Here is a 26,598-nt window from a genome sequence, read left to right on the forward strand (position 1 = left end):
TAAGAGGTGTACCAGATTGTCCAAAAGCTTGACAGGATCTGTTTGCTCTCCCTCAAATGACTTCACTGCAACTTGTATGTCGGACAGGATTGATTTCAAGAATTCAGGTAGACATAGTTGGTCTTGTCCATGTACATGGCGTGGAGCACATCCGCCATGTATCAATGCTCACTGGCCTTGGTCAACTCAAAGTGGAGTTTCAGTTCTTCCCACTAGGCTCAATATAATCGTGATACAGTAGGCTCAATCGATAGCCAATGCGTGGCACACACTTTGGTGATCCGCAGGGGTTTCTGGCCACAATTAATGGTGGCATACAGTGCTTTGTACGCCTCGCCCCGTTTTGGGGAAATGGAAAACCAGTTGTAACTTCCCCTGATTAAGTACTCAACACTCCTAGGGATGGTTTCTTTAGATGCTACACTGACAGCCAATTGTAAAGAATGGCACACACAGCGGATGAGTACCAAATTGGGCAATCACATTCTTCCTTTAAAATGTTGTGAACCCCAGCCATCACAGACACATTATCAGTGCCAATACCCTGAAGATTTCTCTTTTTTAAGGTTACACTTCTCAAATCTCAACTACCACCTTTGCTATTGATCTGGCACCGCCACCCTCCAATTCAACCAGCCCGAGAAATGTGGACACAACAGTTTGTTTTTTAGCACTGAAATACCAAATCACCACACCCAGGTATTTCGAGACACTGAGATCAGTGGACTCATCCAAAAGGAAACTGAACTTCTCATCCCCCACATCTGATGTTACCCTTTTGAGAAAATAAGGAGCCAGTACTCCCCTAATCATTTCTGTGCACTTGGTGCGGTGCATTTGGAAGTTTGTTGCTGCCACAGAATCTGAAAAGGTAGCTTTGCAAGCCATACCTAAATGGTTGCATGCTAGCAGCGAACAATCCTCCGCAATGGCCATTGCAGCTTCTACGCTTTTGCAGTTATCCACCTTCTTAACCAACCGTGGTAATGTAGACTGCATTGCGGGGTTGTACGGTTTTGATTTATTTATATGCTTTGCTGTAGCACAATGTTTTTTGATGTCATACAGTGAGAGAAGAAAGTATTTGATCCCCTGCTGATTTTGTACGTTTGCCCACTGACAAAGAAATGATCAGTCTATAATTTTAATGGTAGGTTTATTTGAACAGTGAGAGACAGAATAACAACAAAAAAAATCCAGAAAAGCGCATGTCAAAAATGTTATAAATTGATTTGCATTTAAATGAGGGAAATAAGTATTTGACCCCCTCTCAATCAGAAAGATTTCTGGCTCCCAGGTGTCTTTTATACAGGTAACGAGCTGAGATTAGGAGCACACTCTTAAAGGGAGTGTTCCTAATCTCAGTTTGTTACCTGTATAAAAGACACCTGTCCACAGAAGCAATCAATCAATCAGATTCCAAACTCTCCACCATGGCCAAGACCAAAGAGCTCTCCAAGGATGTCAGGGACAAGATTGTAGACCTACACAAGGCTGGAATGGGCTACAAGACCATCGCCAAGCAGCTTGGTGAGAAGGTGACAACAGTTGGTGCGATTATTCGCAAATGGAAGAAACACAAAAGAACTGTCAATATCCCTCGGCCTGGGGCTCCATGCAAGATCTCACCTCGTGGAGTTGCAATGATCATGAGAACGGTGAGGAATCAGCCCAGAACTACACGGGAGGATCTTGTCAATGATCTCAAGGCAGCTGGGACCATAGTCACCAAGAAAACAATTGGTAACACACTACGCTGTGAAGGACTGAAATCCTGCAGCGCCCGCAAGGTCCTCCTGCAAGAACACCATCCCCACCGTCAAACATGGAGGTGGAAACATTATGCTTTGGGGGTGTTTTTCTGCTAAGGAGACAGGACAACTTCACCGCATCAAAGGGACGATGGACGGGACCATGTACCGTCAAATCTTGGGTGAGAACCTCCTTCCCTCAGCCAGGGCATTGAAAATGGGTCATGGATGGGTATTCCAGCATGACAATGACCCAAAACACACAGCCATGGCAACAAAGGAGTGGCTCAAGAAGAAGCACACTAAGGTCCTGGAGTGGCCTAGCCAGTCTCCAGACCTTAATTCCATAGAAAATCTGTGGAGGGAGCAAATACTTTGGTCCCCCCCCCATTTTTGCAGCATATCTGATTTGCAGTACGCACAGTATGCCCGACAATCATCCCCAATTACTGGCTTCAGCGACCCTTTAAATTCAGGTACAGACTCCCGCTTGTCTGTACAATTTTGATTGAGACATGTTGATTGATGTAAGTTCTGTTCAAGAGCAAACATTCGTAACCAACTATATTCATTAGGTTTGTCTCATTGAATGAATACTACTGCTGCTGCAGTCAGCCAACAATGATTTGCAATTTGCTGAAATTGCTGCTGGCCTGCTGCTGCCTGTGCATGAGCTGTGCGCCTGCTGCTGACGTCACTCACAATGCACTTTTGCAGTCAGGCACGTGTGTTGTGACCGAGTGTGTGTCAGAGAAAATCGTTTTTGTCATTTAGAGGGAAAATGTGTGCATTTTAGCGTTAGAGTCACTTTTCAAAAATTGCTAAAAGTTCCAATTGTTTTTTTTTAAGTAGCTAAATTTGTTGCTAGGTGCTGTTTGAAAAAAAACTTGCCAGGGTAGTCTGAAAAGTTGATACATCTAGCAACAAAATTGCTAAGTTGGCATCACTGGCTGCGCAGTCTCGATTTCTGGCTCAGAGTTTTGACAATGGTCCTTCTCCCTCATGGTTGAACATTGAAAAGCTTGAGGTAGATGAGGACACTGGGGCAGAATTGTTTTACAAATGGGACAGGAAGTCTATAAAAACCATTACAGACAACCCTTTAATTATACATTCTGTCCTGGCATGGTGCAAACTGCATGAGCTGTTCAGATGAGAGGGATTTCTTTCCCCTAAAACCCCACTATGGAACAATATATTTATTCCTATGTTTTCCCAGAATAGTAATTTTAGTCCATGGTTTGATAAGGGTATCACTCTTCTGGAACATTGCTATGAGGGAATTCTTATGTCTTTTGAACAGCTGAAACAGAAATACCACTTGTCCAAAAGGGACTTTTTAGTTACTTACAACTACGAAATGTTATTAGGGTGACTCTCAAAGGACAATGGAACCTACCTAACAAGTCTGCCATGCAGACCAACCACTGTCCAAGACCATTTGCTGTGTTCACGATGCTCTTATGACAGGACTAACACTGCCTGAGCTAGATAAACCCCAACTTAGAGATGGGGGGAAAAGATCTGGGTATTAATCTTGATGAGGGACATGGAGTGACCTACTGTATGCAAGGATGGTGTTACTTCCACATTGAACTCCAGATACAGACTGATCCAGTTTAATTTCCTCCATCAGCTCTATATCACCCCATCTAGAATGCACAAGTTCAAACCTGATATCTCCTCCTTATGTTTGAGATGTTGCTCAGATGAAGGAACATTCCTCAATTCCACTTGGCAGTGTTCAAAACTATACAGTTTCTGGCAGGGGATATGCAATACTATATCCTCAATTAATGTTTTTGCATTCCCTTTAGAGGCAGAGGTTTGTCTACTGGGTAATTTTACTAATTCCAATCGTAGGGCAAAGCCATACTATAAAGCTAACAGAAACATTGCTAGCGATTGCCAAGAAATGTATTGCCTTGAAATGGAAAACGGATTGAAACGGATTCCCCCCTGCCAGTTGCAATGTGGCTATCAGAAGGTAATAGTTGTATCCCACTGGAGAAAATCACTTACTGCATGAGGAATAAGTTAGAGACATTTTACAGAATTTGGCAACCTTTTGACTATATGGAGAATCTCCCCTCATATCATATTGATTGCATCTCTATATAATCCTCACGTAATGTTTCACACTTAATGCATAATATGTAGCTTGAGGCAGGTGACCATATAATCAAATGTCTCCATTTTTTTATTATGACTTTCATTTATTGTGTGTGTGTGTGTAATATATATATATATATATATATATATATATATATATATATATATATATATATACACACATATATATATATATATATACACACACACACATATATACACATATATACACATACATACATACATACACACACAATAAATGAAAGTATATATATATTTTTACACTCGTCTGTTGTCTTGTAAGGTTATTGTCACTGTTATATTGTTGTCAAATATCTTTACATTTGTTTTGAATGTTCGAATGTTTGAATGTTGGAAAATGCAAAAATAAAATATTCAACAAACAAAAAAAGAGTCAAGACGACAAGCTTGATTGAGCCTCCGCCATATATACACTTGTTTTAGATGATGTGCTATATTGTTTAGACCATAAAAATAATTGTACCGCCTTATTTATTGGACCTGTCGAAGGCGTTTGATACAGTTGACCATTTCTTACTCGTTCAAAGATTGTCTGAATAGGGCTGAGATCAGGATTCTTCGCAATTGGTCCAAGAACTATCTAAAATGGACAGAACACAACATGTGCTTACTGACCATATCAAATGTAGTCCTCAATATTACGAAAGCTGTGCCGCACGGGACGATTTTCTCTTCACTATTTATATAAATAATATAGGTCTATCTGTTAAAAACCTGTAACATTCATCTCTATGCAGATGATACAGTTATGTATTCCTGTGCCCCCTCAGTACAGCAGGCCATTCATGACCGTCAACATGGTTTTGACTCAATTCAAAAATCCCTAACTGATCTTAAACTAGTGCTAAATGCTAATAAAACCACATTTATGTTGTTCTCTAGGTCTTGTAATATTGACCTGCATACTTGAACATTAAAGGGAGCCCAAAATGAGCAAGTTCCCCATTATAAGTAGTGATTAAGCCTAGTCCTACTATGAAGGATTGAGGTGCTTGGGAAAACCTCTTCCTGTGGCTCAGTTGGTAAGAGCATGGTGCAAGCAACTCCAGGGTTGTGGGTTCAATTCCCATGGGGAATTTATGCACTCAGTATAAGTCAATCAGTCTTTGCCCCTACAGACAAGCACTAGTGATTCATGGGAGGAAGTAAATAGGGAGAGGAGTAGAGGGAGTTAAAGAGTTAATTACATGTTCTTTATTAGAGAACGCAGCAGTCCCAAAGCAGCTACAGATGCACTTAGGAGACTTAGTGTACTGTATATAATTTAGCTGTGGCGGAGTGTTTGCCTAATACAAATGGTCGGCAGGAGGCTGGGTCCTCAACATGATATCACAGGAAAACATCATCCGGTCATGTTTTTGCTAAAAGTTAGGCATCAACCAATTGACGCCTATGTCAATACATTGCATTCAATAGGAAAAGAACAGTGTCACAATGTTCATGCTTATGTCAATGCATTATATTTAATGAAAAAAAGATGTCACAGGGTTGACGCTTATTTCAAGACGTCCCTCCCTTCCTCCCTACCTCTACTTCTTTGCCTCCATGTTTCTCTTCTCTCTCCCACCTTCTTTCACCTCCTCCATCCTTCTCTCTCTCCCTCCCACATCTCACTAACATCACTCTCTCACCCCCTTCCTCCTTTACCCTCTCTCTCCCCTCCCTCCTAGGGCTATGGCGGTCATGACATTTTGTCAGACGGTAACTGTCATGCAAATGACTGCTGGTCTCATGGTAATTGACAGTTAATTAGCATAAACACATTTAGCATCTCCAGTCATCCACACATACAATGCCCGCTGATGGGCGCCTTTGGAACAACTACGTTTTTAAAAAAAAATCTAATAAATCAATTTAATGTATACCATCACAATAAATCCATTATTTATTTTAGGCAGGTCAAAAAAATATATATACATTACAATATAAAGAAAATGCATTTCAGACGAACAGAACAGCATATTCTGAATCGGCCTACTGTATTTTATCTGGCTATGCGCCATGCCAATGGCAGCCTAGGCTGTAGGCTAGTTCATGAGATGCAGACATGATATGCATATAAATCCCTTGCCATTATTTTGTGTTCTATGATTTAATAGTAAAAATAATATAATAAAATAGAAAGGATTTTTTTTCCTATTCCTGAGAAAGTGTGAATATGAAGTGGCTAAGTGGTCATTTGAAACAGGTTCTATACACTAGATTGAGTTATTTGGCAACTTTAGTTGTGAATGATACCAACCATAGAATGTCTTAGAAATCAAAACATACAGTGCATTCGGAAAGTATTTAGACCCCTACACTCTTTCCACATTTTGTTACGTTACAGCCTTCTAAAATTGATTAAATAAAATATTTTCATAATCAATCTACATACAATACCTCATAATGACAAAGCAAAAACAAGTTATCAATTTTAGCAAATGTATAAAATATGAAAACAGAAATACCAGCTTATTTACTTAAGTATTCAGACCCTTTGCGCTGAGACTCGAAATTGAGCTCAGGTGCAACATGCTTATATTGATCACAATTGAGATGTTTCTACAACTTCATTGGAGTCCACCTGTGGTAAATTCAAATTGATTCGACATGATTTGGAAAGGCACACACCTGTCTATATAAGATCCCACAGTTATTAGTACGTCAGAGCAAAAACCAAGACATGAGGTTGAAGGAATTGTGTCGAGGCACAGATCTGGGGAAGGGTACAAAGAAATGTCTGCAGCATTGAAGGTCCCCAAGAACACAGTGGCCTCCATCATTCTTAAATGGAAGAAGTTTGGAACCACCAAGTCTCTTCCTAGAGCTGGCCGCTTGGCCAAACTGAGCAATTGAGGGAGAAGGGCCTTGGTCGGGGAGGTGAGCACGAACCCGATGGTCACTCTGACAGAGCTCCGGAGTTCCTCTGTGGAGATGGGAGAACCTTCCAGGAGGACAACCATCTCTGCAGCACTCCACCAATCAGGTCTTTATGGTAGAGAGGTCAGACAGAAAGCCACTCCTCAGTGAAAGGCACATGGCAGCCCACTTGGAGTTTGCCAAAAGGCATCTAAAGACTCTCAGACCATGAGAAACAAGATTCTCTGGTCTGATGAAACCAAGATTGAACTTTTGGCCTGAATGCAAAGCATCACTTCTGGAAACCTGGCACCATCCCTACGTTGAAGCATGGTGGTGGCAGCATCACACTGTGGGGATGTTTTTCGGTGGCTGGGAGACTAGTCAGGATCGAGGAAAAGATGAACGGAGCAAAGTACAGAGAGATCCTTGATGAAAACTTGCTCCAGAGCGCTCAAGACCTCAGGACTGGGGCGAAGGTTCACCTTCCAACAGGACAACAACCCTAAGCACACAGTCAAGACAACACAGGAGTGGCTTCGAGACAAGTCTCTTAAAGTCCTTAAGTGGCCCAGCCAGAGCCCAGACTTGAACCCGATCGAACATCTCTGGAGAGACCCGGAAATAGCTGTGCAGTGACGCTCCCCATCCAACCTGACAGAGCTTGAGGGGATCTGCAGAGAGAAAATGGGAGAAACTCCCCAAATACAGGAGTGCCAAGCTTGTAGCATCATACCCAAGAAGACTCAAGGCTGTTACCTCTGCCAAAGGTGCTTCAACAAAGTACTGAGTAAAGGGTCTGAATAATTACAGTACCAGTCAAAAGTTTGGACACAACTACTCATTCAAGGGTTTTTCATAGACACATGTAGGTTGCAGTGCTAGACACAGACCAGTAAATGTCAACTCAGCACAGTAACAAGTGGACAGTGAATATTGTGACCAGTCTTCCCCCACTCAGGTTGATGGTGAAGTGAAGGCGAATCGCACAGCCATCCAGGAGCTGACAGTGTCTGCACTGGCTAAAAACCTGGAGAAAATAATATAACCTGCTGCAGGTGAAGCCCAGGGGAACACATCACCCAACCCTCCGGAGGTCAGACAAGAGGTGAGGCCCAGGGATATGCCCATCACCTATCCTCCAGAGCACCAACAAGAGAGGCACAGAGATATGCCTCTTCACCACCATCCAGAGCAACGACGAGACAGGGCCCACACTAAGGGTAAATGTCAAGACTGTGTCCAGCAGGGAATTCAAAGCTGCCCTCACTGCTTCCGTTGTGGACAAGGACACAGAGCTGTCGGCTGCCTAAAGAGACAGACGTCGGGAAACGGGTCCAGGATGCTGGCGAGGGACAGACAGTGACCGCTGCAAACAAAACGTCCCTACTCCAAATCACCTGTGTGAAGACAGAGAAACCAGCTACACGTCAACACACAGGAACATCAACACACACTCAGCCTAAGACACCCAAGGTGAAACACGTCGCACAGCTTATTGGGAATAGATGTATGGTCTCATGCCTACAGTATGTAATGGAGTCAAAAATGAGATTTTGTTAGACACTGGGGCATAGGTTAGCATTGTAGAGAGGGCCTGGGTAGAGAACGCTTTGCCAAGTGTTGAGATCCAACCCCTTGAGATTTTGTTAACCGAAGGCCAGCTCTACGTAACCGCAGCAAACGGCACTACTGTCCCCTTTGATGGATGGATTGAAGTGTTCCTGGAGCTTCTGAGTAGTACACATGGGAAATAGCCATACATGTGCCTATGCTAGTTAGTCAGAGCTGTGTAGACTGTCCACTACTAGGCTTTAATGTCATAGAGGAAGTCAGAGAAAACAGTGAACAGACTGATGATGTCAATCTTAGTGCACTTCTGAGTGAGAGCCTGAATATAAAAGAAAAAGCTGTTGAAACCATTGTTTCTGCCTTTAAAGTGATGACCCATGAAGAAATGTCACTGAGCTGTTTGGTAAAAGTGGGAAAGAAAGGACTTAGTATTCCTACAGGTCAAATAGCTGAGGTGAAATGTAGAATCAGAGCCTGGCCATGTTCGATCCAGCCATGGACAGCCATTGCCCAGAAGGTTTGGAGCCGTTTTCATGCCTTGTGGATGTGCCCTGTGGAGCCCCGAAGGTGGTAAAGATTCCAACTCCACACAACATGACATTTACCTCTCAGAGAACAGTGCTGGGTTGGGTAGAGCTGATGGATGGCATCAGACCTGTCATCACAGCATCAGACTGTCAGAAGAAGCATGTGAGTCAGTCTAGTGATGCTTTCCTGTGCTCCCCTCAGCTTCACCATGTTGAGAAGAGAATAGAGAGTCACACACCAGTTGGGTCGGTCCAGAGAAAAACGGCAGCCACCTGTTGACTTAGAACATCTACATGAAGAGGAACAGAAAATAGTCAGAAGAATGCCGTATGAAGAATCTGATGTGTCGCACAGGAAGATGGATATATTAGCTACATTCCGAACCTTAAGCTGAAACTCAATTTAAAGGATCATACGAATATCCAGAAAAGTTACAACTCCATTCCAAAACCTCTATACAAATAGGTGAAAGAATAATATCCAAAACTTACTGGAGAGAGGCTGGATCAAGAAATCCACATCTCCATATTCATCCCCGGTGACCTGCGTGCGCAAGAAGGACAGCAGCCTGCGGTTGTGTGTCAACTTCCGGGAGCTGAATCGCAAGACCATCCCTGACCGTCATCCGTTGCCACGGATACAAGACCTGCTGTGTAACCTAGGGGGATATACATGGTTCTCGATACTAGACCAAGGCAGCGCTTACCATGAAGTCTTCGTGGATGAAAGCTCAAGACAAGCCACCACATTCAGCACCCCCTGGGCGCTATATGAGTGGGTCCGCATCCCCTTTGGTTTGACCAACACAACCATCTGCTTTCCAGAGGTGTATGGAAGGAGTTCTAGAGGGCATTAGAGACGACTGCTGTTCGTCATACCGGGACGATGTTCTCTGCTATTCCAAGATGTTCAGTGAAACATTTGAGAAGTGGAAGACCTGAGAAGAGTGCTTAGTCAGATGAGGAAGCACGGTATCAAACTGCGGGGAAAGATAGAACTACCTTCCTATCCCAGACAGAGTAGGCCTACCGACACATCAGAAATTAAGCTTTAACTACTGGCTACTCGTCTTCAGTGGCTTAACCCAACGAGAAAAGGTCACAAGTGTTTTCCTAAAAGCTGTCTAGCTTTAAAACATCTATTTTACAGAAAGTGAATAGCTTAATAAATTGATAGGGACATAATTAGATTACTTCCCAAGCAAAGTTAGCCTCTGAATGTCAAGGAAACCAGACAGTGATACCCTCATATGCATCGGAGTCATGTCTTTCCTGGGTATTTTACAGCTTGTTTCTAGCATAAAGCGTCGCAGACCAAAACTCTGTTATAGATTACTTTATATAATCGGATCTTTATTTAATTTTTTTCAATATCTTAAGGAGGGTGGAAGAGGTGAATGAAGGGGAAGGGAGAGAGAAGAGGGGGGATAAAGAGGAGGTAGAGAGAAAGATAGAGGGAAGCAAAGAGAAGGAGAGAGGGAGGGAGGGAGAGCGAGAGAAGAGAGAGATAGGGGGATTAGAGAAGAGAGAGAGAGACATGTCTGTCCGTGAGTCTCATATTTTCCCATTGACAGCAATATATTGACATAAGCTTCAATAGGTTGACGCTAATCTTTTCTTATTGGCACCGCAAAGCTTGCTGGGAGCATGGCCAGTTCACATAAGCGTCAGTTGATGCCTAACATTTTGAAAAAACATGACAGGATGAAGTTTTGAGGCTGATAATGGGCAGGGGTCCTGGATGATGTTAGTTAGAGAAGAGGTGGGGCAGCTTGCGCAAGCACACAGACATACCACACAAGCACCACAGACACACAGGAGGAGTCTATAAATACCCCCATCACATCAAAGCAGTGACAGCAGCTTCCGCTCTGTCTGTGGTTCACAACAAGGCTATCAAGTACTGTCTGAAGGTGACCTAGCCAATGTCAGTTACAGTACAGCCATTTGCCTGCATTCACAACACACAGTGCATTAAAAACACACCATATAGACAGTCCTGAATAACCAGGGTTTACCTGCACTAAGCAGGAACCAGGATGTCTGCCTGCCTCTACAGGGGAGTGACGCAAGGAAATCCAACAAGGAAGTGCTGAGGCTGCACAACTGGACTGTTCTGTTTCAGAAGCTCCACCACTTCAGTGTGCAGACCACAGATCAACAACACACACACACACACACACACACACCTTTGCATGCAGTCAACAGTGTGGCCCTAACACTTGTTTGTTTTCGTTTTGGAGAACTGAAGAAAAAAGAAAATTGTGTTTGTGTAACTGATGTGAAATAGCTAGTTAGTTAGCGGTGGTGCGCGCGAATAGTGTTTCAATCAGTGACGTCACTCGCTCTGAGACCTGAAGTGGTTGTTCCCCTTGCGTTGCAAGGGCCGTGGCTTTTGTGGCGCGATGGGTAATGATGCTTCATGGGTGTCAGTTGTTGACGTGTGCAAGGGTCCCTGGTTCGAGCCCAGGTTGGGGTGAAGAGAGGGACGGAACCTACATTGTTAGATTTGTTTCAAACACGATTGTGTGTACAATTAATTAATCCTTTAAAAAGGGTGAAGCTGTGAACAGAATCGTGTGCTGCTATTGACGCAGTCTGACCTGTCACTATTGGGCTGGACCGGTTTGGGCATACAAAAGAGGCAATGTTTAGAATTATAATGAAAAGCTCATTAATTGACTCAGTCATAACAGAATGACACTCCAACAACAGTACCAGATTCCATAGAGATTTGGCAACCACAAGCACAAACATGACCGCCCAGCGTCATACTGATGTCTGCTTCCAAAAATAACTTCCTCCCATCACCCCCTCCTCACCACTCACACCCCTCCCAGTGGACTAGCCTCTTTAAAAACCATTAATTCACAGGAGCAGAAAGCAATTTTCAGCTGGTTTCCACTAGGGAGCCCAACATATGGCAAACTATGGCTCAGGGTCCCACTCTCCCACAGTACACTGCTATCGCAGTAAAGCTCTGGTAGTGGAGGAAAACATGTCCTTTGTCTAATCTCTTAAAATAATACACCAACATGAACAAGAACATGCCAAGTCAGTCTCTTTCTGCTTCTCCTCTCCGCTCCTACATCCCTCCCCTCCTCTCCCCCACATTACCCTCAACAGTAATTTCAGTGTGTGGTCTCATTAAACTAAAGGGCGATTCTATGCTATCTTAGCGCCAAAATATTTCACATGCTCTTTACATTTCTATCACAAACCATTTGATAAAATCATGATGAAAGGGGCCATTTTAGACCTTTTTTAAACCCATACATGCCTCCTGTAAGAACCTAATATCTCTGAACTGTACATGATAAAGACAACATCCGGGCGTCATTGTACTCTTTATAGTGTTCTCTAAAATATGGAATATGTCTTGATTCTGATTTTTTGGGGGATTTATTCAACATATTAATATCTCAAAAGTACCCTTTTTGATTTTGTTCATTTTAGGACATATTGTTTTGAACAATATACTGGAAAGGGAAAGGGGAATACCTAGTCAGTTGCACAACTGAACGCATTCAACTGAAATGTGTCTTCTGCATCCAACCCTTCTGAATCAGATAGGTGCAGTGGGCTGCTTTAATTGATGTCCACGTCATTGACGCCAGGGGAGCAGTTGTTTTGGGGGAGTTAACGGCCTTGCTCAAGGGCAAAACTGGAGATTTTTCTACCTTGCTCCCTCAGATTCGAACCAGCGACCTTTCGGTTACTAGACTAATGCTCTTAACCGCTAATTCGGATACATTTTATGAGCAGTACTAACAGAGTGAATGGAAAAATGGATTCAGCTGGAACTCCCTCTGCTGGTGATTTGCTGAATCTGCAATCCTAAATGAAGGGTGTGATTGGTTATTGACCTGTAATGTCAGAGCACACTATAATGAGTATAATGGCACCCAGATGTTGTCTGTATCAGATAGGCTCTTACAGGAAGCATGTACAGGTCTAAAAACGGCTTAAAATGGCCACTTTCATTATGAATTTCTCAAAAAATAATTTGTTACAAACGTAAAAAGCATGTCAAACATCCTCACTCTCAATGAAGTTTCCGTGTGAGAATTGCAAGAACAATCTCAGATACCAAAAATATGGAATCGCCCTAATTGTCACGCCTCCTCTTTTCATTCTGCTTAACTTTCATCCTCTTGCATTGATCCAAGAAACACACAAAGAGGGAGGGAGCAACACAAAACACTACTGCTGACTAACTCCAGTGTGTGTGTGTGTGTGTGTGTGTGTGTGTTCCTGCTGTTGGTGTGAATTAATGGAAGACGCCCTGGTAACCCAATGACACAGATGAGGAGAGACATGGAGGGTTTTAATTCCATCTACGCTGCTCAGTTGTCCAGGCAACGCTCTCTATGACGTCACTATTCCGTCCCATTCCGGATAAAAGAGCTGTGCTCCAGAGCCCCCGGGGGAAAAGGTGAGATTGTCCCTTTTAACGCTGTCATGGTTGCTTCCTGCAAGCTGCTTGTCATTCCTCTGTGATACAGCAGGTTTGATGCAACAACACCCATTTATTTTAATCACGTATTACTGTAAGGTGACAAGACTTTGGACATTTTAATCAGGGAGATACATTTTTTTATAATAATAATAAAAATAAATAAATAAATATATATTACACACACACACAACCGTTCAAAAGTTTGGGGTCACTTAGAAATGTTCTTGTTTTCAAAAGAAAATCTAATTTTTGTCCATTAAAATAACATCAAGTTGATCAGAAATACAGTGTAGACATTGTTAGTTGTAAATGACTATTGTAGCTGTAAATGGCTGATTTTTAATGGAATATCTACATAGGCCCATTATCAGCAACCATCACTTCTGTGTTCCAATGGCACATTGTGTTAGCAAATCCAAGTGAATAATTTTAAAAGGCTAATTGATCATTAGAAAACCCTTTTGCAAATATGTTACCACAGCTGAAAACTGTTGTTCTGTTTAAAGAAGCAATAAAACTGGCCATCTTTAGACTAGTTGAGTATCTGGAGCATCAGCATTTGTGGGTTCGATTACAAGCTCAAAAAGGCCAGAAACAAAGAACTTTCTTCTGAAACTCATCAGTCTATTCTTGTTCTGAGAAATGAAGTCTATTCCATGAAAGAAATTGCCAAGAAACTTAATATCTCGTACAACACTGTGTACTATTCCTTCACAGAACAGAGCAAACTGGCTCTAACCAGAATAGAAAGAGGAGTGGGAGGCCCTGGTGCAAAACTGAGCAAGAGGACAAGTACATTAGAGTGTCTGGTTTGAGAAACAGATGCCTCATAAGTCCTCAACTGGCAGCTTCATTAAATAGTACCCGCAAAACATCAGTCTCAACGTCAACAGTGAAGAGGCGACTACGGGATACTGGCCTTCTAGACAGAATAGCAAAGAAAAAGCCATATCTCAGACTGGCCAATAAAAATAAAAGATTAAGATGGGCAAAAGAACACAGACACTGGACAGAGGAACTCTGCCTAGAAGGCCAGCATCCTGGAGTCACCTCTTCACTGTTCTGGGTGCCTTGTAAGGATCTCACGACGAGTGGGTAATCCCCCTTTACCATCGGTCCTATTTGCCAAGGTACAATCAATGGATAATAAAATAGATGAACTACAATCATGTATATCCTACCAACAGGACATAAAAACTGGAATATCTTATGTTTCACCGAGTCGTAGCTGAACGACGACATGAATAACATACAGCCGGAGGGTTTTACGCTTTTTCGGCAGGATCGAACAGTAGCCTCTGGAAAGACAAGGGGTGGCGGTCTATGTATATTTGTAAACAACAGCTGGTGCATGAAATCTAAGGAAGTCTTGAGGTTTTGCGCACCTGAGGTAGAGTATCTCATGATAAGCTGTAGACCACACTATTTACAAAGAGAAAGTTTTCATCTATATTCTTTGTAACTGTCTATTTACCACCACCAACCGATGCTGGCACTAATACCACACTCAATGAGCTGTATACGGCCATATGCAAACAGGAAAATGCTAATCCAGAGGCAGTGCTCCTAGTGGCCAGCGACTTTAATGCAGAAAAACTTAAATCTGTTTTATCTAATTTCTACCAGCATGTTAAATGTGCAACCGGGGGGGGGAACAACGACGACTCTAGACCACCTTTACTCCACACACAGAGACGCATACAAAGCTCTCCCTTGCCCTCCATTTGACAAATCTGACCATAATTCTATCCTCCTGATTCCTGCTTACAAGCAAAAACTAAAGCAGGAAGCACCAGTGACTTGGTCAATAAAAAAAAATTGGTCAGATGAAGCAGATGCTAAGTTACAGGACGGTTTTAGTAGCATAGACTGGAACATGTTCCGAGATTCTTCTGATGGCAATGAGGAGTACACCACATCAGTCACTGGCTTCATCAATAAGTGCATCGCTGAAGTTGTCCTCACAGTGACTGTACGTACATACCCCAACCAGAAGCCATGGATTACAGGCAACATCAGCACTGAGCTAAAGGGTAGAGCTGCCGCTTTCATGGAGCGAGACTCTGCCCTCTGACGAACCATCAAACTGGCAAAGCGCCAATACAGGACTAAGACTGAATCGTACAACACCGGCTCCGATGCTCGCGGATGTGGCAGGGCTTGCAAACTATTACAGACTATAAAGAGAAGCACAGCCACGAGCTGCCCAGTGACACAAGCCTACCAGAAAAGCTAAATTAGCCTACCAGAAAAGCTATGCTCGCTTAGAGGTAAGTAGCACTGAAACATGCATGAGAGCATCAGCTGTTCCGGACGACTGTGTGATCACTCTCTACGTAGCCAATGTGAGTAAGACTTTTAAACAGGTCAACATTCACAAGGCAGACTTATTACCAGGACGTGTACTCTGAGCATGCATTGACCAACTGGCTCATCACTAAGCTAAATGCCCTCGGGCTAAACCCCTTCCTCTGCAACTGGATCCTGGACTTCCTGAAGGGCTGCCTCCAGGTGGTAAGGGTAGGTAACAACACATCCACCACACTGATCCTCAACACAGGGGCCCCTCAGAGGTGCGTGCTCACAACAGTGGTAGGCCTAATCACCGACAACGATGAGACAGCCTATAGGGAGGAGGTCAGACACCTAGCCGTGAAGTGCCAGGACAACAACCTCTCCCTCAACGTGATCAAGACAAATGAGATGATTGTGGACTACAGGAAAAGGAGGGCCGAGCACGCCCCCATTCTCATCGACGAGGCTGTAGTGGAGCAGGTTGAGCGCTTCAAGTTCCTTAGTGTTCACATCAACAAACTAACATGGTCCAAGCACACTAAGAAAGTCGTGAAAAGGGCACGACAAAGCCTATTCCCCCTCAGGAGACTGAAAAGATTTGGCATGGGTCCTCAGATCCTCAAAAGGTTCTACGGTTGCACCATAGAGAGCATCCTGACTGGTTGCATCAATGCCTGATATGGCAACTTCTTGGCCTCAGACCACAAGGCACTACAGACAGTGGGGTAGTGCGTACGGCCCAGTACATCACTGGGGCCAAGCTTCCTGCCATCCAGGACCTCTATACCAGGCAGTGTCAGAGGAAGGCCCTAAAAATTGTCAAAGACTCCAGCCACAAACGTGATAGACTGTTCTCTCTGCTACCGTACGGCAAGCAGTACCGGAGCGCCAAGTCAAGGTCCAAAATGCTTCTATCCTATAGCCATAAGACTCCTGAACAAGTAATCAAAGGGCTACCCAGGACCCTCTTTTACACTGCTGCTACTCTATACCAGTACTCCCTGTATATAAATTGGGGGGGGGGAAAGTATTTGATCCCCTGCTGATTTCGTACGTTTGCCCACTTACAAAGAAATGATCAGTCTATCATTTTAACGGTAGGTGTATATGAACAGTGAGAGACAGAATAACAACAGAAAAATCCAGAAAAACGCATGTCAAAAATTGTATAAAATGATTTCGATTTTAATGAGGGAAATGAGTATTTGACCCCTCTGCAAAACATGACTTAGTACTTGGTGGCAAAACCCTTGTTGGCAATCACAGAGGTCAGACGTTTCTTGTAGTTGGCCACCAGGTTTGCACACATCTCAGGAGGGATTTTGTCTATGGGACTAAAGTCTGGAGACTGGCTAGGCCACTCCAGGACCTTAATGTGCTTCTTCTTGAGCCACTCCTTTGTTGCCTTGGCCGTGTGTTTTGGGTCATTGTCATGTTGGAATACCCATCCATGACCCATTTTCAATGCCCTGGCTGAGGGAAGGAGGTTCTCACCCAAGATTTGACAGTACATGGCCCCGTCAAATGATGCGGTGAAGTTGTCCTGTCCCCTTAGCAGAAAAACACCCCCAAAGCATAATGTTTCCACCTCCATGTTTTGACGGTGGAGATGGTGTTCTTGGGGTCATAGGCAGCATTCCTCCTCCTCCAAACACGGCGAGTTGAGTTGATGCCAAAGAGCTCCATTTTGGTCTCATCTGACCACAACACTTTCACCAGTTGTCCTCTGAATCATTCAGATGTTCATTGGCAAACTTCAGTTGGGCATGTATATGTATTCTTGAGCAGGGGGACCTTGCGGGCGCTGCAGGATTTCAGTCCTTCACGGTGTAGTGTGCTACCAATTGTTTTCTTGGTGACAATGGTCCCAGCTGCCTTGAGATCATTGACAAGATCCTCCCGTGTAGTTCTGGGCTGATTCCTCACCGTTCTCATGATCATTGCAACCCCACGAGGTGAGATCTTGCATGGAGCCCCAGGCCGAGGGATATTGACAGTTCTTCTGCGTTTCTTCCATTTGCGAATAATGTTCGCACCAAATGTTGTCACCTTCTCACCAAGCTGCTTGGCGATGGTCTTGTAGCCCATTCCAGCCTTGTGTAGGTCTACAATCTTGTCCCTGACATCCTTGGAGAGCTCTTTGGTCTTGGCCATGGTGGAGAGTTTGGAATCTGATTGATTGATTGCTTCTGTGGACATGTCTTTTTTACAGGTAACAAGCTGCGTTTAGGAGCATTCCCTTTAAGAGTGAGCCCCTAATCTCAGCTCGTTACCTGTATAAAAGACACCTGGGAGCCAGAAATCTTTCTGATTGAGAGGGGGTCAAATACTTATTTCCCTCATTAAAATGCAAATCAATTTATAACATTTTTGACATGCGTTTTTCTGGATATTTTTGTTGTTATTCTGTCTCTCACTGTTCAAATAAACCTACCATTAAAATTATAGACTGATCCTTTCTTTATCAGTGGGCAAACATACAAAATCAGCAGGGGATCAATTACTTTTTTCCCCCACTGTAGCTATTCTTATTTTACTGGTGCTGTTGAATTATTTGTTACTTTTATTTTCAATTGTTTACAGTGTAGTTTCAAGAAAAAAAAAGTGTTACAGGGCTTGTAAGTAAGCATTTCACTGTTGAATTCGGCACGTGACAAATACAATTCGATTAACACTCACAGCTGTAATCAGTGTGAAAGGTGCTTCTAAAGTGAGTCTGGGGTGTGAATACTTATTTAAAATAGATATCTATATTTCATTTTCAATACATTTACAAAAACGTGTTTTCACTTTGCCATAATGGGGTATTGTGTGTAGATGGATGAGTAAAAAAAAACATATTTAATCCATTTTGAATTCAGGCTGTAACACAACAAAATGTGGAATAAGTCAGGGGGTGTCATTCAGTTTTACAGTTAAGCATCATATGACAGCTTTGTATCACCTACAGATGTAACATTATGGAGTCTCAAAGGATGCCTGTGTGAGGCCAAAATGTCACAAATATAACAACTTCAATTAATTATTTCTCAATTATGCTTTAAGATAGAAAAGTGAAATATATGTCAACAATCCTTCCTCCAAAAGGAACTGTTTATTGATAACATTTCGTGAAAATACCAAAAATATCATGGTCCTGTTTTGTTCTTGTTTAGTGAGGAATCACCCGTAAGGTAGGGAGAGATAGGCAATACATTGATTTAGATCAAAGAGCATCATCGGTAACGTTAGTATTCAAGACAAGTTTTGAAATGTAGGTATATATTCCTCAATAAACGTCAGCATTCAGGATAACATCAACATTTTCTCTACCAAACGGCAAACACTTTGGCAAATTACAATGCAATTAAAGACATTTATATTTTAGTGTAAAACGAACACATTTACAAAATGCAATGTTGTTACTGGAGTAAACCACTGACGCTACACATTTGCTTACACCCATGTGAATAACAAACTGACCATGGCAAGACTGACAACGGCATCATGCAAAAGTGAGAGAAACCCTAGGCCTGTGTAACACAAAAATAGCTATCCTAATCCTACACATCCATAACGACTATATTATGTGGAAGTTCAGTTACATGTGCTGTAGTCGCCTATAAAATAAGAATTGTTTATTCTCACCAATCTGGTTGACACCTCGATAGCTCTACACTCACCTGTGTTATGGACTCCGTGCAAAGTGGAAAAGGGCTAGGGCTGTAAATTGTCAAAAAGCAGTTTTCATTGCCTTCTTGGAATCGATAAAGTATGTTGAAGTCCGTGAAAATCGCGTCGTGTAGACTTTCTTGTGTAAAAAGTAATTAATTATTTTTCAGTCAACCTAAACCTACCGTTATGACCGACTCCGTCGCCTTTACGCCTACCGCCATTTCTCTAAATTGCGCAGCTGGATGACAGACGGGGAACGACCTTCTCTCTGAATACATGGAATGGTGGGAACGCTGGCTGGAGGACTGAAGTTGTGACATTTCTTCCCATCCCCTCCTTCTCAATATACAGGGCGCCCTCTGCCTGTGAGCCTGCCGCCTGCCTGCCTGTTGCTCAATCTCATAGCTAAGCCTACAGTGTTTAGTCTGACACCAGCTCTCAAAGTCCTTCTATTCCTATTGTAGAGACAATTGGAAAGAGATTTAACTCCTGGTTATTAAGAGATCTTTCTATATCTGGACGTGCACTTTTAACAAAATCTGAAGGTCTGTCCAGATTAGTTTATACCTCCCTTGCCTTGGATGTTCCTCTGTCAAGTAACTAAAATGATTGATTCTAAATTATTTAACTTCATATGGAGGAATAAACCTCATTATTTAAGAAAAGCGGTAATATGTAGCACCCAAAGCGAGGGAGGGTTGAATGCTCTGGGTTTTAAAACCTCTAATATAATATTTAAGATTAAATGTATACAAAACTATTTAAGAAAAAGGATTGCATTTGGAATATCATCCCTAATTTAATATTCCAACAGATTGGTGGTCTAGAATTCTTACTCAAATGCAACTTTGATATGGGTAAAATCCCTATTAAGCTTGCAAAACTTTCATAAACAAGTACTTCTAACTTGGAACCTCATGTACAAACACAATTTTTCCCCACATAGGTATACAAAAACAAGTCTTTATTTTTCCAGAACTGGTTTGACAACAACATTATTTGGGTTAAACAATTATTGAATAATGATGGACAACTATATGATTATCCAGAATTTATGAGAACAAATTGTTGTTAGAGCTGTCCCTAATGGTGCTATTCTTCTTTTAGGAGAATATAACAATACTCCAAGTGCAACTGTTGAGGATTTTGTAGCCTCAATACAACTAGAAGGAATTGACATTTTAAACTATACATGTAATAACATGTATATAAGTAAACTATGTCAATATGTTACTATTCCCTCTGCTAGAATGTACTGGAATGCAGCCCTAGGACAAGTGACCTGGAACAAAGTTTCGTTGTTATCTGGTAAATATTGTATATCTAATAAGGTGAAAGAAGTATCATACACACTCATTCATACAATCTACCCTGTAAAGACCTTTATTATTATTATTATTATTTATTTAACTTTCATTGTTAATTTGTTTATCTTTCATGGAAGATTCTTTATCCATAAAATGAAGTGGGCAGAGAACAAACCCCTCTTCACATTATTTAAGATAGAATTTAAATATTATTTTGAAATGATCAGTAAATGTAAAAACAAAAAAGCACTACGCACCATAAAAGTATTTAACAAATTGAAAAGGAATCTTGATATGTAATCAGGGGCGAAAATCTGATATCAACTTTGGAGGGGACAATTACATGAACTTTTCTCAAGAGCAATTCCTGAGGGGGACACCAAAAGTAGTGCTGTAACACATAGCCTACATTGTAATATGGTAAATGTATATTGAGGAACCAAAGAAATAAGGTGTTTGCCGTACTCCTAACTACCGGTACCCAAAACTACACAACTAATCACAACAGCAATACCATTGCCTTTAACAAATCTTAGTTCAGTCACCAGTTTAAGTTGAGAGTGGGGGCATCCATGGCATTTTCCAATTATGTTCCTATTTTACAAGTTAAAAAAATTGAGAACCTTTCATAATGTTGCCAAACAAAGACTCAACAAACTTACCTGAGACTCCCTGTCTCTGCAAGTCTGTCCCTGCATATCTGTCCCCAACTCTGCTGTCTGTGTGCCATCTGTTGCCTGCTCTGCCTAATGACATCATTGTGAAACATTTCCATTAGAATTTCATTTCTTTCTTATGAACATCTTATCAACTAGTCTTTGAGATATTAGGCTACTAGGGTTCTTACTTTGCGTTTTGGTGTACTGAGAAAAATACTCTGATGTCCGTCTTTTTTATTTTTCTGCCATTTTTCTACCTGGCTGGCTGGCTGGCTACACACACACACAGTGTGTAAATTATTTACAGTAGGAGATGGGCTTCTATCATCTTATCTCTATCATTCTATTTGGGCTTCGATCTAAAAGGTAGCTAGCAAATGTGAAACGGATTGCAGTGACAAGAGTTGACAGCTATATGAGTTCACCATTTACACAACATATGCTGCAACATTTTGTAATTTTAATAGTTTGTTTCATATTGGCTGGCTTCCAACAATAGCTGAATTTGCAAAGCTAGCGAGCACCAATTCCGTTTCAGTGGTGTTTGCTATAATCTTTGCTACCCGAGTTAAATAAAGGTGAAATAAAATAAATAAATAAAAGTTCCCTTGCGACAATTTAGCTTTTGCAACGAGACCATTAAATATATTTAAGACAATGGTAGAAGAGAGTGTAGTTGTCAGGGATTTCTTCGTCGGAGGACGATATTGTCACGTCCTGGCCAGTATAAGGGTTAATTAGTATTGTAGTTTGGTCAGGACGTGGCAGAGGGTATTCGTTTTATGTGGTTCGGGGTGGTGTGTTTGTTAAAAGGGTGTTTGATTTAGTATTTCCGGGTTTTGGTTTATGTTTAGGTATTTCTATGTTTAGTCTAGTGTGTCTGGTTCTATGTTGAGTTAATTGGGGTTGGACTTCCAATTGAAGGCAGCTGTTTGGTGTTGCCTTTGATTGGAAGTCCTATATTAGTTGGGTGTGTTTGTCTTGTATTTTGTGGGAGATTGTTCTGTGTTTCGCCTTGTGCCTTACCAGACTGTTTTTGTTGATCGTTCGTGTGTTGTTATTTTCGTACGTTCATTTTGAAAGCAAATAAACATCAAGATGAGCCTGCACATACCTGCTGCGTTTTGGTCCTCCTTCACCGACGACAACCGTGACAGAATCTCCCACCAACAATGGACCAAGCAGCAGAGGAAGGAGCAGAGGGACTTCGAGTTGGACTGGCGGGAGAAGTGGACCTGGGAGGAAGTTCTGGACGGGGCCGGACCTTGGCACCAGGCTGGGGATTATCGCCGCCCGCAGTGGGAAATTGAGGCAGCCAAGGCAGAGAGGCGGAGGTACGAGGCCATGGACGCGCTGAGGGAGAAGCACGAGAGGCACCCCCAATAATTTTTTTGGGGGGGGCACACGGGTAGTTTGGCTAGGCGTAGGAAGAGCCGGAAGCCAGCTACCCGTGGTTATATGGAGGAGCGTATGGGGTGGAGAGCGCTATGTTTCGCTGAGGAGCGCACTCTCACCCAAACGCACGCACAGTCCGGTGCGCGTTATTCCAGTCACTCGCAGGTGCCGTGCTAGAGCGGGCATCCAGCCTGGTAGGAGGATGCCTGCGCAGCGCATCTGGTCGCCGGTACGCCTCCGAGGACCAGGTTACCCAACTCCCGCTCTACGCACGGCTACCATCAGGCCCCTGCACAGCCCAGTCTGCCCTGTACGAGCACCCCGCTCGTACAGGGCTACTAGTTCCATCCAGCCAAGGCGGGTTGTGCAGGAGGTAAGTGCTAGACCGACTGTGCGCCTCCAAAGCCCTGGGTTTCCTGCTCCTGTCTCTCGTGCGAACCCGGAAGTGCGTCAACCCAGTCCAACTCGTCCTGTTCCCGCTCCCCGCACTAGCCTGGAGGTGCGTGTTCAAAATCTGGTTAGCCCAGTACCAGCACCACGCACCAGGCTTCAAGTGCGTAAACCCAGCCTCACCAGTCAACAGTCGTCGTCAGAGCTGCCCGCCAGTCAACAGTCGTCGTCAGAGCTGCCCGCCAGTCAACAGTCGTCGTCAGAGCTGCCCGCCAGTCAACAGTCGTCGTCAGAGCTGCCCGCCAGTCAACAGTCGTCGTCAGAGCTGCCCGCCAGTCAACAGTCGTCGTCAGAGCTGCCCGCCAGTCAACAGTCGTCGTCAGAGCTGCCCGCCAGTCAACAGTCGTCATCAGAGCTGCCCGCCAGTCAACAGTCGTCATCAGAGCTGCCCGCCAGTCAACAGTCGTCATCAGAGCTGCCCGCCAGTCAACAGTCGTCATCAGAGCTGCCCGCCAGTCAACAGTCGTCGGAGCTGCCCGCCAGTCAACAGTCGCCGGAGTGGCCAGACTGCGCTGAACGGCCGGAGTGGCCAGACTGCGCTGAACGGCCGGAGTGGCCAGACTGCGCTGAACGGCCGGAGTGGCCAGACTGCGCTGAACGGCCGGAGTGGCCAGACTGCCCAGACTGTCCCGAGTTGCCAGACTGCCCAGACTGTCCCGAGTTGCCAGACTGCCCAGACTGTCCCGGACTCCAGAGTGGCCCGACTGCCCCCCGGCGATGCCAGAGTGGCCCGACTGCCCCCCGGCGATGCCAGAGTGGCACGACAGCCTGGAACGGCCGGAACCAGAACCACCTCCAGATATTGGTGGGTTGGGGAGGGGGGGTGTAGCACAGTGCCGTCGTTGACGGCAGCCACCCTCCCTTCCCTCCCTTTAGTAGAGGGGAATTTTTGTTTTGTTGTTTTGGGGTTGTTGTTTTTTTTTTTTTTAAATGTATGGTGATTCCGGGGTTAGCACTTTTAGGGGGGGGGTACTGTCACGTCCTGGCCAGTATAAGGGTTAATTAGTATTGTAGTTTGGTCAGGACGTGGCAGAGGGTATTCGTTTTATGTGGTTCGGGGTGGTGTGTTTGTTAAAAGGGTGTTTGATTTAGTATTTCCGGGTTTTGCTTTATGTTTAGGTATTTCTATGTTTAGTCTAGTGTGTCTGGTTCTATGTTGAGTTAATTGGGGTTGGACTTCCAATTGAAGGCAGCTGTTTGGTGTTGCCTTTGATTGGAAGTCCTATATTAGTTGGGTGTGTTTGTCTTGTATTTTGTGGGAGATTGTTCTGTGTTTCGCCTTGTGCCTTACCAGACTGTTTTTGTTGATCGTTCGTGTGTTGTTATTTTCGTACGTTCATTTTGAAAGCAAATAAACATCAAGATGAGCCTGCACATACCTGCTGTGTTTTGGTCCTCCTTCACCGACGACAACCGTGACAGATATGGCGAAATCATCATCGGAAAATGAGGACCAATATGCAGCAGAGTTGAGATGGTTCATTTTGAACTTTTAATAAATTCCAAAACGAACATACAAAATAACAAAAACGAACGCACGATACACTGACAGTCCTGTTAGGTTTACACACACTAAACACGGAACAATCTCCCACCATTAAACAGACAAACACACCCAACTAATATAGGACTTCCAATCAAAGGCAACACCACACAGCTGCCTTCAATTGGAAGTCCACCCCAATTAACCAAACATAGACATACAACTAACTAGATCAACATAGAAATACGTGAAACTCAAACAGTGCCCAAAAACCCCGGAATACTAAATCAAATGCCCTTACTTCAAAAACACCACCCTGAACCACATAAAACAAATACCCTCTGCCACGTCCTGACCAAACTACAATACCAATTAACCCTTATACTGGCCAGGACGTGACAGTAGTTCTGTTCAGTTTGGACTTCAGTTTATCGCTAACCTTATCACAGGGACTTTGAAGCACTAACTTACATCATCTGCATGCTGAGCTTGGAATAAATTGACGATAGCAAAGATTCCATCTTTGACGACGCCACATAAATGGAATAGGTACTAGCTAGCTTAATAGTTAATATTTGCGCGCTAGCTCTGCAAATTCAGCTAGTGTGTGTGTGAACCCTGCCAACATAAAACAAAACATTGCTATGGCACGATTGACTGGATGAACCTCCCGTCAGTTACGTGCATTGAGTGCCTTTCAGACAGTAGACACGACCCCTCTGTTACCTTGCCAACTAAGGAACTGGCAGTGGATCAAACCATTGTGAGGCAAAGGGTGGGGGGTCGCAATTTTTTTAAACTTAAAAACGCGCTATTAAGTGTCTATAATCAGCACAATTGCTTTCATTGCGTATTATTAATATTATTTAAATTACATATTTATGTTTACAGTGATATATTGGGGGGGACAAATTATATTTTTCCCAGGATGGGGGGGGGTCGTGTCCCCCCGTCCCCCCCGGGATTTCCGACCCTGTATGTAATACCACTGTCTGTTAGGTTTATGTATTCTTGTTTGTATATTTCTTATTTTTTTGTGTATTTGTTTTGTATTTGTTGTGCTCATAATTAAAAATAAATAAATAAAAAGCTCTTTGCTGTGTAGTCACGTGGGTCGCGTCAGCCAGGCTGTACCGATGCTTGAATGAAATGTAGGCAATCTATTAAAATACTTATCAAGTTCAAGTTTATTTGCACCCACATACTGTAACAGTCAATACCAAACTGGAATGCATGGGCATGACAAATCGCATATCATAAATTTGACAATGCACATTTATATAATGATAAGGTAAAATATCATAGTGTCTATCATTGGCAAAGTGAATAAATTGACAAACCTTGATATGCATGTCATAGCGCTTTACCACATTTATGAGGATAATGCTCCCAACATCAAGTCGTAGATAGAGTGTGAGTTTGTATAATATATTTATATACAGTGGGGTACGAAATTATTGACACCCTTGATAAAGATGAGCAATAATGACTGTCTACATAAAATAAATAATGTAAATACTGATCTTTGTTGTATGTTCAAAGAAACTAGGAAATGATATTATACTTATACAATTGCTCAGAGAAAGAGATTTAGTTTAAGAAATAATAAGAGTTTTTCTCAAAAAGGTAGGGGTCCAAAATTATTGACACCCCTAAATGACACAATACATTATTCACCATTCATTTCTATTTGGCACAAAATAATCTGAAACAACCAAAACGAACTGCACATTCAACAAATCTGATCTAACAAAGTGGATATTTGTAAAATCCGTAATGATGTATGTATTGTAACAGGCCCACAATGGTTGGTTACTTAAGTCTACATTTACATTTTGATCATTTAGCACAAGTGTTCCCAAACGTTTTCACTCGGGCCCCCCTTCCAGCATTGGGGAACATTCCGCGGCCTCCCTGCTCGCGCACCACGTCTATTTCAATGGCACAAGCATTGTTCATGACACAAACTGTTCACACCCCTCTTGTTGGTGGAAAGAATTTTGCAGGATTAAAGTTAATTTCCTGCAATTCCCCCCAAAAATCAAGGGGTG

The 26,598-nt window shown here is 43.0% G+C and overlaps 1 protein-coding gene across 2 annotated transcripts in view; it reads right to left on the reverse strand.

The window, feature by feature from the left end:
• LOC106584173 (guanine nucleotide-binding protein G(I)/G(S)/G(O) subunit gamma-12) overlaps positions 1 to 19,541 on the reverse strand; it is a 75,516-nt gene extending 55,975 nt beyond the window's left edge. Inside the window, exons 1-2 of one of the 2 annotated variants that reach the window (XM_045706082.1) lie at positions 19,436 to 19,541; positions 19,262 to 19,301 (exon numbers count right to left, since the gene is read on the reverse strand). The gene's annotated coding sequence lies outside the window, so the exon portion shown is untranslated. Of the gene's footprint in view, positions 1 to 19,261 lie in introns of both variants that reach the window. The other variant, XM_014169120.2, reaches the window with a different exon arrangement.
• Between the last annotated feature and the right edge of the window lie 7,057 nt (positions 19,542 to 26,598).

The sequence above is a fragment of the Salmo salar genome, chromosome ssa23 (genome assembly GCF_905237065.1).
Source record: "Salmo salar chromosome ssa23, Ssal_v3.1, whole genome shotgun sequence".
NCBI classification, from domain to species: domain Eukaryota; kingdom Metazoa; phylum Chordata; class Actinopteri; order Salmoniformes; family Salmonidae; genus Salmo; species Salmo salar.